At 37.2% G+C, this 6065-nt stretch overlaps 1 protein-coding gene across 1 annotated transcript in view; it reads left to right on the top strand.

The window, feature by feature from the left end:
- The first annotated feature begins 843 nt into the window (after positions 1 to 843).
- Positions 844 to 6065, top strand: part of LOC140138905 (uncharacterized) — a 28192-nt gene continuing 22970 nt past the window's right edge. Inside the window, exon 1 of the mRNA XM_072160691.1 lies at positions 844 to 928. The gene's annotated coding sequence lies outside the window, so the exon portion shown is untranslated. The remainder of the gene's footprint in view (positions 929 to 6065) is intronic.

The raw sequence follows: 6065 nt of genomic DNA, 5'->3' as shown, positions 1-6065 counted from the left end.
ATAAAAAACTTCAAACATTCAACAATATTCAATATCCAAAGCAATATCCTCACTACAAACAGATCTCCCCTACCCCACATAATCGCAAATTGACACGAAAGCTTCAGCCAATTCAATTTATTTCATCCAAAACGGTCCTGTCATACACCTTCCTCTTGTATTTGATCATCGTCTACTCTTCCCTAGAAAAAAATTAGTATAATACCAAATCTAAACACCATGGAATTCACCATATCACGTCCAAGCTCACATTGGGCGCCCCATTCCTTTTTAAAGGAATGCATTCGCCCTACTTATTGTAACCCAGTTTCGAGGCGCACTGCCATTAAGGTGTTTACGGTTCGGCGTGCTGCTTGTAGGCGTACATGGTTGCTTCTAATGAAAGACACTAGAAATGCCAACATAATCATCAAAGAAAACTGTTTTAAAAATTATTGCAATATCTAAATCAGTAAGAACGGAAAGCGTACGGTGTACACATGTGTAAATGATTCTCAACGCAATACGAGACATTATCCTCGAAAAATTATACAAATGTAGCACAATTTGACATAACTTTAGAAAATGTTGGAATATTTTGATATCTATTTTGTATTGTAAAACACATTTTGATGAAAAGATATTATTCATGTTATTTGATAAAAAGAATTACCATTTGAGCTATCGTTACATCTTACGGAGATTAATGGCAGCGCCATAAAACTTTCTGGTATACTGCCCTCGTTTTAAATTGGGGGAGATTTAAATTAGGAACACAAGCGAGGGCGACAAAATTTAGTTTTGAGTTGGCAATCATTTGGGGATCAATATGTTCCACCTGTGTTTTTTCTGCCCTTTGTGTGTCTGAATGGGCTGCTTGGACAATTTGATTGTGTTCATCAGTCCAGAGTTTAGCATCCATAGAGACACAGCCAAGACACAGCTGAAGGTAATTATTTGCAACATTACTTTGATTGCTTTTGGAACATTGAGAAATGAGGTTTTATATTATATTATATTGGTTAAGGCGTGGGGTATGAGCGACCTTGAAGTACAGGTATCTGGAGAAGGGAAGCAACGAGTTACCCCAAATCACAGCGACAGGTAGTGACTAGGCCTCCGAGTGTTAATATATATTTATTTTGGAAGGTTCGTGTTTGTTTTAAATTTTGGGGCGTTTTTCCAAAATTGAAATTTTTGGTGATTGAACAGTGTAGCGGCTCATTCATGCATATCGATAGACGATGTTAAGTGGTCTATAAATAAACAGTCTAAACGCAGGACAACCGATTCTTTTGTTCTGCTTAGTCGCGCTAAAAGTCGATCGATACATGTTAAAATCAGCACAATTCCGAGATGCACCTTTTTGCTATGAAATTTATTTTCTCGGTCAAATATAAAGCAAAATTTTATTTTTCTTCAGTAATGTCAAATAAAAACATAGTGCTTGGATGAACATTTTTTTTTAAAAATCCTGGTGTTAAAATTAAGCATCAAATTGTGTCTTTTAGTGTGATATTTTTGATTTTTATAGGCCTTTAGTTCGCCCGTGAGCTTTTTACAGAATTCATTTTTTAGCGTCTCAAACTAATATAGGTTGCTAAAGAAAGATATTTCCCACCTCTGTAAAGCACATCGTGTGGGTCTATATATTATAGTTTTGTCAGAATTTCCGTTTTTATTTTACCCTTTTTCCCTTCATCCTCCGAAAATGTCAAAATCAGTACATTATCTCGAGAGCAACCAGCTGAATTAATCGATATTTCAATTGTTGTCAACCAGGTCCCTTTTCCATTGAAAACCAGGATTGCCTGACCAGCGATTTGGTAGCCCAAATCCCCAATTCTGGTAAATGAGGTGAATTTTGGAAATTTGCTCCCGTGATGGCCTGCAATTTCAATTTATAGGGGCTATGGATTCCATGATTATGAAAACCATTTTGTCTGTTTGTTTGTTTGTTTATTTACCTAGGATGAGGTCCATGGGAAAATCCACTGTCCAAACCTAGAAAAATTCGCGTGTTATTAGAGGGGATTTTAATTTTCTGTCCCTCCTATCTCCAGGTGAATTTTGAATGCCCCCCCCCCCCCCCCCATCGGGCATCGCGGGTTGGCATTTTCATTACACCCTTCAGACTTGCGTTCGGGTTTGTGTAGGCCTATTTGTCATAATTTAGCGCTATAGGACCTACTTTATAAATGTATAGCTATAGCCGTGCTATATAAATATTATAAGGTACCGGTATGTAATATTATGTAGGCCTATGGGGGTGGGGTGGGTACTCAACACATTTTAACCATGACTTACAATGCAAGGCTCATTGTTGCCATAAATGATTTTCCCTTTAGGTCATTATAATAGGTTGTTATAAACTTCCATGTTTAACCTTGTATTGTTTTGGCTGCTTCATTATGACTATCGGTGGGTTTAAGCAATTTCAAACAAACACAAACTAAAGGCACTATACCCAGTCACCTTCATGACAATTGAAACACCGGGTAATTTCTTTGCTATATTGAAGTTCTGGCAACACTCTATCCAGGTCGGGCACCCAGAGATATCGATCCACAATGCTAGTATTAGCCGAAGATTTCACGCGTGGATTTGAAAATATTTCAGCTGGTCGTCAAAAATTATGGAATCAAAACGGAAATTCTGACAAAACTATAATATATAGACCCACACGATGTGCTTTGCAGAGGTGGGAAATATCTTTCTTTAGCAAACTATATTAGTTTGAGACGCTAAAAAATGAATTCTGTAAAAAGCTCACGGGCGAACTAAAGGCCTATAAAAATCAAAAATATCACACTAAAAGACACAATTTGATGCTTAATTTTAACACCAGGATTTTAAAAAAAAATGTTCATCCAAGCACTATGTTTTTATTTGACATTACTGAAGAAAAAAAAATTTTGCTTTATATTTGACCGAGAAAATAAATTTCATAGCAAAAAGGTGTATCTCGGAATTGTGCTGATTTTAACATGTATCGATCGACTTTTAGCGCGACTAAGCAGAACAAAAGAATCGGTTGTCCTGCGTTTAGACTGTAAAACCATGAATGAAATAAGATTGTATAACTATTTGCCGTCATAGTGTGATGTCAAAATCGATCGATGCCAAGTTAACTGGTTTATTCACGGAACCACGATCAAAACGAACACAAACACAAAGCCTGTGGATTTAAATTGGCACAAATTCTTACAAACTGTATAAACCCTGTTTTTTACTGATCATACTCGCTTCGCCGTCCGACATACACCTGTTAAAAAATACTCATTTAAAAAAAACCCCGCAAAACATCGATGCTATGATCTTAACTGGACTGAATGCATGGGTTCGATACACCCAAGGGTGAATTGGTGATTCATATCTCTTTATTATGGTTGTGCATATAACGTATCATACCGTGAATATGACGGACTACTCAAATGCATTCAACAAAAGCATGATCCAATCTACCGCGACATTTAGTCTCACACACAAAGCAAATGCACTACGATCATATAGGTTGATGACAACATTTGAATGAATGGACTGGACTGCGCCATGATTACGGTGAAGGACACCGGTTAAAATCCCTTGTTTGTAGCCAATCGATAAACGTATGCAGGGCATCTATAGATATAATTATTTGTTTCAGCATAGCGCTACCATTAATTTATTGTAGTTAAGTTTCGAAGCGAACGGCATTATGAGGTCCGCCCGCGAAATGCTGTAACAGGTAACCCGTATGGCGTTTCCAGTGAACGCCTCTTCGCAATCTCTCTACTTCCCGCATTGATGATTACGTCTACGCCTAACCAGGAGGGTGAAAGTGCATAGGAACAATGCCGGAAACTACGTCACGCTATTGTTCGACCTAGGCTACATATTTTTTAACGCATGCGTGTTCGTCAATACAGCTTTAGTCTCCTCCACCTTCGCAACATGGTACGTGGAGTGTCTGGAATCATGCTGACGGCGGAGGAGAATATTAGCTGGTCAGACAGTTAAATTTTTTCAAGCATATAATACCTCAACAATCACCGTCATTTGATCGATTTACTGCAGAATATATTGTATATTCAAAATATAATTTTAATATTGTAAACCTGTTAACTTATATATTTGTGTACTAAAGTATAATGACACGTGAATAAAATCATGTCGAAGACAAAATGGCCGCTAATCCGCCTATTGTCTAGACCTAGGATACATATTCCGAATGAGGGCAGCAGTCTAGGATGCTTATCCTTCGTGTAGATCCCTGGCCTAACAATATACTTTTTTATGTTGACTGTAGCTGGTATATACACTGGTATACAAAGAATTGGTTACATGTCAATGACCATTAGATTATTTATGCGCCTTTCTATCATGCAGTATCTTTACCCGCAGACATGTGCCCGTGTCATGAGCCAATATTGCGTAACGTTCAAGGTTAATCCATTTCTTTAACTTCGAAGAAACTGTGATACTATGGCCTAACGGTTTAAGGCATTGTGGTTTCTAAGTTGCTGTTCTGGGCATTGCTTGTTCGAAACCGTGCGTCTGTCACTTTTCTTATGCTGCTTTATTTTTCCAACGTTAGGGCCTAAAAATAATTTATAATTTCTTTTTGTATTATTTATTTATTTATTTATTTTTCGATTGATTATTTGATGATTGAGTGAGCAGATTTACCGATTGCTACTTTAGTTATGGGATTTCTATTTGATTTTGAAGGACATATCGTAAATTAGTATTGATTTTTTCCGTTAAGCATTATCAAGAATTAATATCACAGGTTTTAGAGCAGATAGAAAGTTGGCTTAGTGATATCCGTGGATTCGGAACCGGAAGGTGCAGGGTTCGATTCCCACCTATGCCTATTTTTTTAAAGACTTGGAAAATTTCTGCAGTTTATGAGTTTTTTTTTCCGCTCCACGCACGCTCCCAGGCATCATTTTGTTCTTTTGGGGGGACCCCATTGGAAATAAGTCTACACAGGAAGCTAGACTTTATGGGTCATCCTGGTAAAATAAATAAATATGAATGAATGAATGAATGAATGAATGAATGAATGAATGAATGAATGAATGAATGAATGAATGAATGAATGAATGAATGAATGAATGAATGAATGAATGAATGAATGAATGAATGAATGAATGAATGAATGAATGAATGAATGAATGAATGAATGAATGAATGAATGAATGAATGAATGAATACGATCTCAGTTATTCATTTTCTGATGGCTGTGCCTCTTACAGACACCCTCCCTCTGGAATCCAAACCACGGTTCGCTCATTACACCTCCCTTAAGGTTAGTAATTATTTTAAACTGTTGTGATTTGGTAGTTCACAGCATCTTACGAATGGTAGTGAGCTTTGGCAAAACTGCATTGCTCAATTCATAGCGAGTGTGTAGAAGAATTAAAATATCACAGATATACTTTTATAGGTGCTGCGGTTCTTGAGTTACGTTGTAAAGAGGGCTGAAACAACAACACTTTTGTAAAACGTACATAACTCATTAACAACAATAAATTAAGCAAGTTTGCAAGGTATACGATTTGTAGAATGACCTTTTGCAAAACATCAAGGTGTTATTTTTCAATAATATATTGATCTACAACCATGGCCAAAATGTTTTGGGACACTTATGGAAAACGTACACTATAGTATGAACTTATTTCCGTTATTATTAACGTGATAAAGTGGAGGTTTCTTTGGTGTCAAGTCTAAACACTTTCCTAACACCCCAACCCTCCCCTTCCCCACCAATCAATGTTGGGTGCCACAAGGCTCGTGTGACCAAAAAGTCGAATTCAACATTGATCGGAGTGGGGGCTTATTTACATTACCCTATCAAACCGTCCCAACACTTATGGCCAGCATTGTAGATAATGCAAATCGATTTTTAGGTTGCTTCGACCAACAATACCTCGTCTACCCTTAAGCTTTTAGTGCTTGACGATATTTAACACCAAGTTTTCCTTTTTTGAAGGACAAGATTTAGCCTATGATTTTGTTGATGGACTTGTGGTTTTTGTAATTGTTGAGTTGTTGTTCCGAGATTCTTGTTGTTGTTGTTCCGATGCTGCCTGCCCCGCAAC

The sequence above is a fragment of the Amphiura filiformis genome, chromosome 18, assembly GCF_039555335.1.
Source record: "Amphiura filiformis chromosome 18, Afil_fr2py, whole genome shotgun sequence".
In the NCBI taxonomy this organism is placed as follows: domain Eukaryota; kingdom Metazoa; phylum Echinodermata; class Ophiuroidea; order Amphilepidida; family Amphiuridae; genus Amphiura; species Amphiura filiformis.
This window is presented reverse-complemented; position numbering and strand designations above follow the sequence as displayed.